The sequence below is a fragment of the Melanotaenia boesemani genome, chromosome 22, assembly GCF_017639745.1.
Source record: "Melanotaenia boesemani isolate fMelBoe1 chromosome 22, fMelBoe1.pri, whole genome shotgun sequence".
In the NCBI taxonomy this organism is placed as follows: Eukaryota; Metazoa; Chordata; class Actinopteri; order Atheriniformes; family Melanotaeniidae; genus Melanotaenia; species Melanotaenia boesemani.
The window spans coordinates 12585685-12600988 of NC_055703.1; positions in this window are offsets into that span (position 1 = coordinate 12585685).

Genomic DNA, 15304 nt, shown 5'->3' on the forward strand with positions numbered 1-15304 from the left:
GTTCTTCTCACATCTAGAGGGTTTATCAAGGAACCACTGGAGATTTCCACTTCATCAATAATAGCAAGCATCTGGCTGCAAGGTAAAGAAGTCACCGACCAGATGTTGGTAATACCAAACGATAGCCACATCTGCTCAATACGCAGTGACAAAGTTTCCAATCGTCTTAAGCTAATGATGTCATCACAATTAGACCCTTTCTTAAAACCACAGTTTGAATCATTCTTTTCTCTTTCATTGAATGAATGTGTACACCCACCCCTCTAACTTTGTGTCTGAAAGAGACTCTGTGGCCCATCCTTATTGGCCTGAAATCAACTGTAGTAGGAAAGTATTTTACACCAGCTGATGGACCCACTGATTTCATCTCTTCATAGAGTTGCAACCCTGGCACAAGGACCTCACAAACAGGAAATTGCTTTTTTTTTCATTCCAGTTTCATAATGGCACGTCTTCTTTAGCTGATTTTTCAGCCTCACAATAGTAAAAGTCAGTATCCACTCCACTGTCCCTGCAGATACATAATCATATGGTTTCACTAGGTTTATAGAGCACAGTATTATATTGTTAAGCCTGCAAGCAGACCACACAGACCCGGTGAGGATGTGTGTGTCCTCATTAAAACTCTGCCTGGGCAAACCAGAGACGACCAGTGTACACAGCAGATAAGACACTTAGTTTGCTCAGATTTACAGCTGCTGCCTCAGGGAGAAAACACATGAAAGGTGAAAGGGAACATGGGTTTATATATTGTTTCATGTCTGGCAGCCAGATGAGACTGAGGATAATCAGTGATTTTAAATGATAAAAAGAGAGATATTATTGTAGATTCAGCGTTTTACTGACAGCAGTAATCTCTGTTAGATTATATTTGGTGAATGAGAATAAGTGGCCAGCTGGGACTCAGAGGCTGCTAAATGAGATGTTAGATGAGGAAATTGATATGGTAGAAGTGTGAAAAGTCAGATTTCAAATGGAGAAAATGTAAGTGTAATGTTTAACCCTCTCTGGGCTACTAAGACAAGCTTTTAGCATGTATATGAAAATGTCTTGTAGCAGCTACAATATTTCTGACTGACTGAGGACAAACACCATGGACCCTGAACTCTATCAGTGTAAAATATTTGGTGGGTAAATAAATACTAATGTTAAAAGGTATACAAGATTTCAAGCTCAAAGAACATAATTGTCTCTCATTGATGCTCCTTCTCTCTTTTTGGCAGTTGTCCAAGAGAAGATTGGACCTGTATTTAAACATAATTTGAAGAGACTTTTTAATGCTGCAAAAACTAAAATATTGGATTTTAATCAGTATTACTTATTCAGACAAAAGACCCCATCTTTTGAGTGTGGAATTATTCTGCTGCTATGGCAATAAAAAATCCACTATGACATTTTTTGTTCCATATATTCCTTGTATGTATCATAACAAATTCATGCATTATGCAGTTCATTTCACCATCCCAAACATATTGTATAATTAAAGATAGACGATGCTTTAAAATAGTATCTATGGCAGTGCTGCATCACCCAGTCACATAAGTTTTTTTTTTAAAAAAAACTTTCTTCAGATTCATAAATAAAGAGATCTAAATAAGAATGATAACCAACAAATAAGATATAATAAAAAAAATCAATGAATTAATCATTTATTTATGTTGGATTGTGGTTTTTGTAAACAGTCTGTGTCATGTGTTACATTCAGTAGGCAGCACTCAGATCACTCTCAGTTTGAAGAATCATAAGTTTCCCTGATGGGTGAGTTAAGCTTAAAGCTACTTAAACTGGAGGCCATGAGGAGATCAAATTTTCTCACTGCTGTCTAATTAACAGCACCACTGGGAGCTCAAGTCATAATTCTTCCATTACTTATCAGCTTCATGAAGTCTGGACTTCTCTGTCACTTTATGCTGCTGGGTTTTGTGTACATTTTTAGCAGCTAATATGGATAACTGGTGCTTAACTGGGCAATATTTCTCCAATGTTTTTATAATGGCTGCCTGTGCTGTATGCTGTGGGACATAAATACATGAATTTCTGTAAATGATGACAGCACATTGCATACGTTTACAATTTAGGCATGCATTGTGTTGAAATCACACACTATTGCTTCAAGCAAAGATTTAATTGGTTACCAGAGCGATGAGGTGGAGTTAAGTTGTCCTTAATTTAGTTTTTTTCACCCTTAAAAAAAATTTAAAAACAGGCTGAAAACAGTTACCAAAATACAAGTGAATAAAACTATGTTTACTATTACAAACAAAGTCATCTGTCTTTCATAAGGAAAGTCATAAGAATAAAGTCTGAGGATTTTATTTATAGCCACCAAAACCCACAAATGCTATTTTGCAAAGTTGTGAGAAAATACTAAAAAAAAAAGGAAAAAAAAAAAAAGAAATAAAATATTAACTCTATTGGCCAGAGGGCATGAAACAAAATTACATGGGAATGTACATGTCTGTGCTTCAGATGGTCACAGGAGATATTACGTCCAAATCATGTAACATTAATGCTTTGCTGCTGCTGCAATAATGAAAATCCATTTCCCACATCAACACTGAGTTCAGCACATCATCAGAGCAGCTAAGAAAATACTCATGGGAAGCTGCAGCTTTCTAAAATACATCTCTTATTCATTAGCAAACTCAAGTTTTACACAAAATGTCAAAGTTTCTTGTCAACACCAGAAATCAGCCTCTCATAACCTCAGCCTGATCCCTCACCTTGTTCACATAAATAACCCACCCTCATGAACAGAGGTCATCTTTGTCTCTTCCACTCCACTTTCCCTCCTTGCCTCTTTTCTCTCTCTTTGATTTACATCCACTGTATTAAAAACCTGGGGCATCCTGCTCTGAGAAAACACAGCGTCTTAATTTCTTTGAGTAAATTTAAGTGGCGGAGGCTCGTTTTGGCGTGTTCAGTGTCAGGTTTTGCAGACTCCCCAGCGTGTCGGCCCACCTAGTGTGACACTGCACCTCATAAAGAAATCAAGCCAGAGTTTTGGGAAAGGCTTTTCTCCCCAAGCGAGTGTTGGGTTTCACTACCAGTCTGTGGATTCAGTCACAGCGAAACAAGCAGTGCTAACAAAGACAAGGCAATTTAGCCACCTGAAAGAGGATACAGACACGTACACACTGCAAAGTTCCTCTGCTTTCAATCATAGATACTCTGTACTAACTGTATGCATGTATTCACTTTTCACAGCATTGTTTAACGTCTGTTACATGTTTAGTGTGATTTGACAGTGTTTGAGATCAAACAAAGTTTTGTGGTAAACTTGTGTGGATTTCAAACATCACTTTGGAGCACTGCCCAGAGTACAAACCAGGCTTGTAGTTTTAAGAGTGAGCACACAAATATATTCACACATTTGCACAGTTTACTTGCAGATTGTCCCAGAGGGCTTGGCACTACTGACGAAAACACAAAAATGTAAATTCTTCATATGTCTACATTTAAATATTATGTTTATACTTACATGACATGCCAAAAGGAGATGGGTTTTCTGTGCTGTCAAGATAAATTAATGTCACAGTGATGGATATTATCTTGGTTCTTTCAAAGTACACATATTCAAGAAGACAAACACACGAAGGAAATTGGTATCTTCACTTTCACCTTTTGATTCTTCTTTGTGAAAACAGAGACAAGACATGACAGTATTTCAACCCCTGAGTCTTGCCCTCAGGGCATCTGAAGAGGCGAGTGGTGATGATCATGTTTCCTTAGTTTCCTCTCTCAGCAGGTATCTGATCCATTGAAGTGGCCTTGAGTAACACCGCATCCTTACCAGCCCCAGAGGCAGCTTTCTTTAGGTGATTCTGACCTGAGGAAGGCCAGGATATGCTGTCAATGTTCTCTTCCATTTATGTCCAAGCATGGCCAATACACCTCTGAATGATAAGACTGAAAGATGGATTTTGGTTCATATATATATATATATATATATACTTTTTTTTAGCTTTTTAACCTTCCTTCTCTATCTTTGTATCATTTTGTCTTGTGTCTTACATAATTTCTAGCAATTGTTTGGCAAATTGTCTTTGTTAGTCTTTGTTAGTTTCTCTACTCTGGGGAAATTTGCAGATTTTAGTGAAATAAGTTTTCTATTAGATTACACAACACAGTATTATTAATGTGTCTTATGGGATTTTTTTTTTTTTTCTTTTCTTTTGCACGAGTGAAATTAAGTCAAGGTGAAAGGATTTGGTGGATCAACAAGAGATTTTTATTTTTTTTATTTTTGACCCATAAGAAGGCTTTTACTAAAACCATAAGCAGAGATGCTCGTGTCGTAAAATGATGCTGAACAAAACAAGCTTTCCGTTTCCAGCGTCAGTATTGCTCCTCTCACTCACCCACTCACATGTGACACATTATTCTGGCTAGCATCAGAGGGCGAGACGTGTAATCAGCACAAAGCACAGCCTTATGGGGCAAATAAGTGTTGTTGTTCATGAAAAAGTCAGATTTTTATAGGAGATAAGTGTAGTAATGAAATTATTTCCACATCCTCTCTGGTGTAAATGAGAATCTTTGCCCTTAAACTGAGGTCATCTGTTAAGTAACAGCTACAGAAAAAAGAGATTTCTTAAGTAATACAACATTATCTAAGCTTAGATAATGCAGAGGAGATTTTATAATTAGTTTCACTATGAATTTGTTACTTATTATTGTCGGGAACATGTACGGTCACGCAGCTCAGTTAGCAGAACATTTGTCTCCAATGCGGGAGACCAGAGTTCAGTTCCTCCAGGGGATGAATAGTAACACCTTCCAGTCGGGTCCTTAGGCAAGACCCTTAATACTACTGCTTAACCACTGTAAATCTCTTTGGATTAAAGCATCTGCTAAAATGATTGTAATAATATAATAAATGTACATTTGAATAAAAGATGACTTCTTTCAATTCTAATGTTTGTGTAATAAAAATGATCAAGTTAACAAAAACACACAATGCATTACATGGTGTGAACATTTACCCTTGGATTAACCCTGCTTCCATTGGAATTAAAATGGTACGTTGCAGCCAGGTATGTATTTATGCAATATGATTTATGCTTTGTCTATATCAACAAGTGTGGGCATCTCCATAAAGATTATGGCATTTTCTGGGTCTGAAGTTTCCAAGTGTAAATTAGCACAATGCTTATGAAAGACATCGATCATGATCTGTTGCTGTCCATCAATCTGGAAAGGATTACAAAGTTCCAAAGAATTTAGAATCCATCATTTCTACTGTGAGAAAGATTATTCACAAGTGGAAAACACTGAAGACAACTGTTGATCTACTCTGGAGTGAATGTCCCAGAAATTTACCTCAAAGTCAGTCTATGAGATGCTTGGAGAAACTGGAAAAATCGAGAGCCACATCTCAGACTTTACTGGCCATAGGTAGAATGTTCAATGTTAAAGTTACATTACAGTAAAAAAAAAAAAAAAAAAAAAAAGAGGAAAAATTAGTTACTTCATTCAAAAAGTAACTCAGTTACTTTGTTGATTACTTACACTAAAAAGTAGCATGTTACAGTTAAAAGTAACTTTTTAGTTACTTTTGTAAAAGAATATTCTTAAAAATTATCCCATTAATATCCTTTTAACTTAATTACAAAGTAATTTTTCAACACTAATGTATTTAAGTCAGGCCATCAGATTATTTGAAAAAAAAAAAGAAATATAAACTTTTTATTATATATTTTTATTATTAATACATTTGCTTGTCACTGCATTGTCTCTTAGTCAAGCGAAGTTGTGCATGTGTGTGTAGGCATGGGTGTGTTTGTATGGACTGAAAAAAAGGACTGTTGTGTTCACGTTTCCAGTTCCACAACCAGGGGTTATTGCTCTTTGGACAGCTGTGAGAGAATCAGGAGGACTTCACAAAGGGAGCAGAGGAAGCCTCAACCACGACTAACGATTTTTATAAGTGGCTGCTGGCCAAAATTAGTTAATTTATCGAGTAACACACAAAGGCACAGTAACTGAGTTACTTTATTTAAAGAGTAATGCATTAGAGTATTAGTTACTGACAAAAGTAACAACATTACACTAACGCATTACTACCCAATACTGTAAATACATAATACCAATTGTCAAGCACGGTGGTGGAGGGTGATGATCTGGGCTTGTTTTTTCACCCAAAGGAGTTGAACTTCTTAAAGTCACTGAGTTAACCATGAACTCCTTTGTATACCAAGGTATTATGAAATCAAATATGAGGCTTTCTGGCTAAGAATTAAAGCTTTGCTGAATCTAATATTTATTTAGCAAGAACAAGATGATTTTTTTCACATTGTCATGAAACATAAAGTGTATTTTCTTTTTCACAAGGCAGGAAATATTTCAAGCAATGAAACACCACAAATTTTGTATTTTTTCTATCACATTTTTCTCTCTGCTGTAAATGTCAGAATGAAAGGAGCATGTTATAAAAAATAAGGATTAACTTCTGGAGTGGAAGTACTGGCACACTTTTTTTAAGGAGGACTGGAAATCCTACTCTACTTTGGTAAGAATAAAGTATGCCTTTGCACACAAAGAGGAAGGCCCTTTAAAAACAGATTAATTCTTCTAATACATGCGCATGCGCCTGTGCACATGTGAATTCTCCCATGACCTGCAAGTCACTACAACAGTAAGCGAATTTGTACTTCCCCTCATCAGTCAAGGAAAATATTACTTCACAACACCAAAAAAGGCATACATGACTGGGTACATTCGACTGGGGGAGAAATTGTGTTATGTGATGATATATTTGGTATTAATTGCATGGTCCTTCTTTACAACATGGCTTCCACAGTTCTAACAGCAGGATGTGCTCAAGCTGTGATGATTGAGGGCTGAGCCTCTCACTGAGAGTGAGAAGTGTTATATTATTGCAGTGTAATGCAACATTATGTGCAAAGTAAAGTGGTGTGTGTGAATGACATGCACAGAATTACTATGTAAAAAAGTGTTTTTAAAAAGTGTCTCTATGAGATGTATTCTTTAAGACTTTGCATTTAAACAGTGGGTTTTGATGATGTTTGATTGGTACAAATTCATATGTTTGTATGTGAATATTTGTGTTCACATATATATATGTGGGGCTTCACATTGACTCTCTGTATTGTAATCTCACTCTCTTGTACTCAGGAATGTTGTGAATACCTTTCTCTGGGGGGAGGAGTGAAGGGGTGGTGCATTTGATGTGCCTCCAGTCTTTGTTGGTTAATTTCTATGCTTTGATTCAGTGGAATTCCACTTTACATATTGAATGCAGTATGAACATGTTTCAGCAACATCCACAGCTCCAGATTATACATAAGTCTCACGACTGACTCACCAGTGACGAAGTGTTTCAAAGTGCGTTAGGTGGGGCACTAAAGCGCGGCAAGGCTTACACAGCTAGCTTGTGAATCAGGAGGCCTATGATGCAATTGTGGACTGTGTTGCATACTATGGGCAAGGCCATTTTAAAGTCAAGTGTGTAAATACTTGTAGTGTGAGTTCACAGAGAGCATGCCTTACAGTATACGCTATGTTGTGTCTGAATCAGATGAATACAATAATTTGATGAAAAAAGAAAACAACTGCTGCATCATTTTATTTCTGGATCAAAGCAGTTCTTGGCTGTCGCAGGCAATGATTAGGAAAAGACCTTGTTCATTCGCTGTTAGTCATGATTAACATTTTATAACCAGAGGTCCCCTATTGATGGGAATTGAGAACAGATGGCCAAAATGTGCCAAAAATAGCCATTTTAGACATGAACTGTGTACTAAAACCTGCCTAATTTTGTTGTGCGTCACTTTATTAGAGTTGGCCTTTGCAAAGATAATGTTCACATATTATATTGTGATTTTATAGAGTTTAGAGCTGCATTATTCCAAAAGTAATATTTCTATTTATCTTGAAAGTGTTTGTTTTTTAAGCAAGCTGGAAACTTTTTTCATTGATGTTATGTGCAACCTTCATTTATTCTTTAAGAGTAAAACACATGCTGATATTTACACATCTCAACAAAACGAACAAGTGTTTCCTTTTGCCATGACTCCAAAAGTATTCAAACAGACTTTGTGGTTGCATAGTCATTTAATGAAGGGTATGTGGCAATTTTCATGCAAATAGGCAAAAAGCTCAAATAGTTAATTATGGTTTTTTTTAAGATGATACAAAAGAAGCGATGGTCAATTTAATTATTCAAGCATAGTTACATTTTTTTAATGGAAAATGGTGGTGGCAGAAAGGATGCTTTACACCAAATTACAACATAAAGCAAGTACCAGTCAAAATAGCCTGTGCCCATGATTGAAGACATTAAAGTTTTTTTTTGTTTGTTTGTTTATTTATTTATTTTTTTTAGGTAAATTTGATTTGAGAAATCCGTCAGGAAACAATGTTAAAAGTTTGAAAGTTACAGTTACCCAGTTAATCTAATTCATGGCCCTGTGGAGGTTGGAATTCCCAGCAGCCATTGGGTGAAAGACAGAGTATTCCCTGGATGGGTTGCCAGGATTTATTTTTATTCATGAAAATGTTTAGTTAAAGTTAACAAATGTTTCCTTCCAGCAAGTTTTGATTCGACCATCATAGTCAGATCTCAGTTTCTCGTAACTGCTCACTGGGATTTTGGATTACTTCTTTATTACAGGGGTCTCTAGAGCTTTGATAATTGAAATATCTTGGTCAGTCCTTTATAGTTTCTGGATGGGTTAAAAGCTGCTATTATCGATCCTCTGAATGTCAAATTTCAAGGGAATCCATTGAAGATTTGCTGGGAGATTTAATTAAAAACCAAAAATGTAAGCTAACCAGCCAAATGAAGCCAGAGGCTCTCCAAAGTAACCAAGATTCATGGAACCACCAGTATATATACAATTTAGCATGGCAATCCATCAACAGCTGAGAAAATAAGTCTATGTAACGAGTAGCAGCCATCAGACCACCCACCACTGCCATCACTACAACTTTTAAATTAAATCCTCATACATGTTTTGGCCTGTATCATCCATAATGCATGCAATATATAATTACATCTCAGAATGACTATTTCTTTGATGGAAAGAACCTTTCAAAGTGATCCAGATGTATTTGGTTGTCAAATCAATTAGCATCTTTCTCACCTTCACTGGGCACTAATTAACCTAAGGTCAGACCCTGAGGTCACAGGTCAGTGTTCATGAGGAATTGGGCACTCTGATAAATGCATTGGTGTGTTTGCATTTGTGCTTACGAGAATGCTTGTGTGGTCATCAGCAGGCCGGATGGGATAGTTGTGACAGGTCCACAATGAAAGGTACACACAGATAAGACATGCATAGGGAAAGCGACTTTAACCAAGAGCTCCCAAACACACCTGGGAGATGTTCCTCCCAGAGATAAAAGCTCTTAAAACATCTTCAGCAAATACCATTCATTTAAAGGTTTGACATTTGGGACTGGATAAGATTTTAGTTTGTACACTCAATAAGGATTTGTGCTTTTTAGTGTTCTATTTGAACAGAGTGAGGCAAAGTCATGGATGCAGTTTGGAGATATGCTAAACAGAAAGATTAGACTTGCTTAGCTCAACAAACAAAAACAAAAGACTTACCTCCACTTTCCTACTAATGGTTAACACTGGTTTTCTTTTGTCATGTCTATTCCAATGGCAAATGCAGGGAAAAAATAGTTAAAAGGGTGGTTTTCAGTGAAGAATGCACAGATAATGGACAAGTACTTTATTAAAACTTTTCAGCTGTGTGGAGATTTATTGCCCATTTTGGTATTTCAATTTGTTTTTCCAAGTTTTGTATTTGTGTAAACTCTCTCCAGTCGTGTCTTCTGATTTATGGTCCATGCTAAAGAAAATTGTGATGGAACACAAAAATTCGGGCATTTTCTTGCACTAATCTAAAGATAAAGTGTTTCAATTTCGAAGTAATGCGCTGATGAAAGACCCCAGCTAGTTTAGTTTTGGCATGTTCACATATTTTGTGAAATCTGCACTACTTCGTCAGATTTTCACACTTTGGCACTCCCTAACAAAGGCTAATTCAGCATCCATCTTGCATCCTTTGTCTTTTCTGAGCTTTTTTTCAGTCACTAAATTTCAGTCTGATGTTGATCTCTTGCTCTTTCTCTTTCTCTCTTTATTTTCCTCGCTTCTTCAAATAATATTCTTGGCCATGGTGCATGTCTAAAATCACCAATGTGTTGATATCTAGTTGCTGGCATGTGAGGCAGTGTTGTAAAGCAAAACAAACTCATGATGCTCTGGACTGGAACAGAGTTGTGAAGTGTGCTTTCTCAAGCCTGGCGCAATTGCAATGCAATGATGCCCCATAATGAATGTCAGTGTGTCATTAAAACAAGCCAGAGGCACTGAGGTTTAAGATCAGAAATGTATGCAGTATTGTTTAAAAGACAAATAATCTTTACATAAAAGAACTTGAGAGTCCATCAAACTGGCAGGTTTACGCCTCCCTTTGATATGGACCAACTTGCTGCCCTGCATTGTAGGATGAAATCCACAACATGGAGGGATGGGTGTCTGAAGGCTGTATCTGATCCAATCTTGGCAAGGAAATGGTGCATTTTCACTTATTTTTTTCCTGCACATACAACAGAGTGGATGTCAGAGATGATTGATGATCTGCTTTTAACTGCTGCAAGCTGATGTTCAGTTTTAGGAAGAGAGATAAAAAAAACTTTATGCCAGAAATAAAGTCTGATTTTGCTGTGTGACTTACTCAGTATGTGTTCCTTCAGCTCTGGTCCCAGCATTTTTAATATGATCAATGTTGACAGAACTAGCCTTTGGTGGGGTTAAAGGACACTATATTCACCTCTTTTACTCTTTCCCTTCATTTTTCTTTTTCACTGCCCACATAGACTTGTGAACTCTTTGAACTGCTTGACTGCAGTGTACACAAAACGCCGTTCTCTTACTGGAACTGGCTAAAGGAGATAAAGTGAAGACAGAAAGAGAAGCGATGGAGCGGGAAAATATGCTGGAGAGAGAAAGTTATTTTCTTGCTTTTTAAAGCACTTGAACTTTAGCTCTCATTTGATCTGAAAGCTTCAGCTCATCTTCACATCCTAATAAGAGAGTAGGATGAAGGAGGAGGTGGGAAGGGTGATGGAGGGCGGGTGGACGTGTGCTGCGTCTGTACGGCACGCTCCCCACAGCTGGGCAGGGTTAACAGTTGTGACACTGATTGGCTGATGACTCATACAGTCACTATCAGGGAAGAGTGAATTCATCTGTGCTCCGTGAAATCCAAGTGGCTGTTGGATATTTGCCATAGAGAAATAGAAAGACATTTAAAGAAATTAATTTCTCTTTAAAAAAAATACTTTTAGCAGCTTCGTCCTTATCTGATAAAACTCAGGTTAAACAAGAAAAGAAAGTGAGGAAAGAAACCAGGGAATGACACAAAGCTTCTATTTGTGTTGTATGCAAAGACTTTGGTGGCAAATCATGTTAATGTCTTACTGCCGAGAAAAAGACATCAAAGACATTTTAAAGAGAATTGCCAACCAGTCTGTTGAGGAAATCTGAAACATGAACAAACAAAAATCACTGTATTAGCTGCATGATATGATAAATTGTAATCCGCCACAGCTTTCAGAGCAATGTGTGGGTGTGATGTTTTGTGCCCGCAGCATATTTCTGTATTTTGCAGAGGGGGTGGGACTCATCAACCCCATGAGCCAAAAATGTAGAAATGATCAAGTCTAACAGCAGATGAATCCAGATCTTTATACATGACAGTAATCTTTGGAAGTCAACTCCCACTTTCTCCAGCCTGAAAAACAGAATGCCTTCACCTGCAAAAACTGGCACACTCATTTCATTTCATTTTATGACATCCAAGGAATGTATTCTGATAGAAAGCTATGTTAATGGCCATATACATGAAATAAAAACTCTTTTAAAAAGAGAAAGAAAAGAAAAAAAAATCGCATCCCAGAGCCCAAATCAATACTTAATGTTTTGTGGAAGTTTTGAGAACTGCTGTGAGACTTTTCTTGAACCACACATTCCTCTCTGAAAGCCAAAAACAGTAGATGGTTATAATCTTTTCCTCTCATTTTCAGAGACATTCACACTTCTTCTTGCAATAAATGCAATGTAAATAAGCACACAGCTCAGTCAGACAGTGTCGAATAATAAGTGTTGTTAGGCAAATTGAGAGAGGGGAACAGCCAAGGTCAGTTCTTGGATAATTAATATCAGTATAGAGGTTTGTCTTTGATAACCCAGACTACAGACAGAAGCACCATGCTGCATAAATCACTCTCCTCTGCAAACTTACCAGCAGCTTAGAGTGACTTCTTACAGAACAGGAGTGTACAAGGTGGAAAGGAGGTGAGGGAACAAAGAAGAAGAATGTGTAATTTTGTGCCAGATGATAAAATGCTGTGGCAGTCAGCCATCGGGCTTTCGGTAACAGGATGCTTCTGTTACACTATACGTATTTAAACAGTGTGACTTTCATTTAAACTCACTCGTACTATTCTTTATACGTAAGGAAATGATTCTTTAGGAGTTTAAACAGCATGAGTTTGAAAACAAAAGTTCTGTTCAATTAATTTTCCTTTAAGTGGTACTTTTTAATCATTTTGGAACTGAGCATTCTAATTGTTGCAGTGTTTTTAGAGAAATGTGTCCATTGTTTCTGGATGCAAGTTTCCAGATGTTTAGGATTCCATTGTTGTTGTTTGAGTCTCCTCTTTATGATGCTCCATGCATTATAAGAGACAGAAACAGTTATGAGCTGCAGGCAGACCTGCATTTTTGCTAATTGCAGCTTGGAAAGACTATCACATTTTTGAACATCTAGATGTCTTTTTTTTTTTCTTCGGTTTTTCAAAAATAGCAAAAATAGGGATTCATCTGACAACAGAATGTCTGCTCTGTCCATCTGTGATGAGCTCGTGTCCTGACAACTTGGCAGTGTGGCTGCACAGAGTTGATATGCACCTTCGTCTTTGCAAAATACAGTTTAAGATTAAGTTTCTGAATGCAGCAACAGATTGTGTTAAGTGAAAATTTGTTTTTCAAAGTACTGCTGAGCCTATGTGAACATGCTGATCATGTTTCCTGTGCAGCCAGCAATGCTTTATATCCTTTACTTTTATGCAGGTTTCCTGAAACACCTTGAAACTTTTTGGGATATTGTGTAGTGTAAATTCTAAAAGACAAAAGGTTTTTTTTGTTTGTTTGTTTGTTTTTTGTTGTTGTTGTTGTTGTTGTTGTTGTTTTTTTGTTTTTGTTTTTTTTTTTGCAATTTCCATTCATTTATTTATTGTGGAGATTTTATTAATACAAGATTCTTTGAGTTTAGCTCAAAATTGTTACCCATGACCCATCCTTGCTTGAGGCAACTGAGTCTTAACACTCCTTTTATGCCTAATTCTGTAACCCTCGCCTGCCACCAATTCTGCTGACTGTAAAACCTTCCAAAACAGAGTTACCTTTATAATTCATTAACTTTTCTGCCTTCTTTTTGCCACTGTCCCAACTTTTTATGAGTATATTACTGGCATCAAATTCTAGATGTGTTTATATTTTCTAAGTACAATGAAGTTGGTCAATGTGGATACTAAAATTAATTGTCTTTGTAATTGTCAGTTAAATAAAGATCCAAATCAATTAATAAATCACAGATGGAAATTTTTATGCCAACACTTTCCAACTACTGGGACATGTATTTTCAAGGTGACAGGAAGTAATGGTACAAGACCAAGCAGCTGCAGTTAGTTGTTGGGTAGAAAGAGCCATGGGGAACGAACTACACACATCCAACATTTAAACATCACCAGGCCTTGTGACTCTGTCCTGCACTTGTGTGGAAAATTACTCGTGTAGTCGCATGAAATCAGACCGCGGGCACTTACGGCATGGTTGCTCATAGTGGAAAAAGGCCAAACATTGACTAAATTAAACACTGGCTACACTGTAAACAGCCGTGCAAATCACTCCTCTGTCTTAGCCCTGACAAAGTAGCTGCTTGGGGAGTGTTTGTTGGAGGATTAGAGCACACTCACTGTCCCCCACAGCACACACAGGAATCACCCTGGTTTCCTGCTCACATAATAGTGTTTACAAAGCTGTGTCAATGTGCAGATCGATGCAGAGGAGGCTGCTTATTGTACGCTTAGGAAAGGGCCTTCATTAAAGTGTGTGTGTTCGGATATGTATGGAGTCAGCATAAAAGCTGAGATGTACACACTTCCACCGTATCCACTGCAACCTTGCCCACTTGAGCACAGACTCTGAGTCAGCAGAAACAGGAGCTTGGTGACACCGCTAATGAACCCAAGTGTTATTCTTCAATTTACCTGTGGACCAGACTGAGGAACTCCTCTCAGCTCTGCTCCGGTTGCACGAATCCTTCTCGTCTCATAAAAGCTGTCTTTCTCCTTATCTATCACTCACTCTGCGTCTCTGCTTTCTTGCTTCATCATGCCTCAGTTTTCAGCACTGTAAAGTCTCATTGTTTGCCTTGTTTCCCTCTCTCTCTCTCTCTCTCTCTCTCTCTCTCCCTCTCTTATACCACTAAATGCATGATAAGGTATGAGTTGCAGCAGGCAAGTCCTGTATGGCAGACACATAGCTGACACCTTATTACTGTGTTTATCAGTTTTTTCCACTTCCGTAGTGTCTATCAATCTGTCAATGAGCACAGGAGGGAGACTAAACATCTTACTGCAGTAGACTGTTGGTCCATTAGAGGGCATCACAACTATATGGAGATATTCAATACAGAGACAAGATTATGTAGAAAAAAGCAGCTCAAAGAGCATTTGAAATGAGAGTTTTTCTTTTAAAAAAGATTGATTAAAGGTGTTAAACATGCTTTTATTCAGAAATAATAAGTTTAACAAACCATTTAGGTGATTTTTTTTATAATCTCAGCCAAATTGACAATATAAGTCTTTAAACTCATGGCATCTCATGTATTTAAACCCAAGATTTAAGTTATTATTTAAAACACATTTAGGCTATAATTCAGCAGTAAACAAAATAAAAATAATGTAAAAGTCTTCCAGCAGCAGAAGCATATTTATCTAAGTTGAATCTCCTTTCTCTGATTTCTTTTTATTCAAGCTACTTTATGTTTCACTGCATTGCTTTTACTTATGAGGTGTTATACATGATCTTATAATAAAAACTCACATTTACAGCCTGAAAAAAAAGTATTACTTTAGTACTATTTTCTTAGATTCTTTGCCTCAGTACTGAAGGGTATTTTATTACTTTTACTTCAGTCTGGGATGTGTGAACTTGCTCCATCACTGACATCAACCGAAGTTGACAAGAGGAGGATCA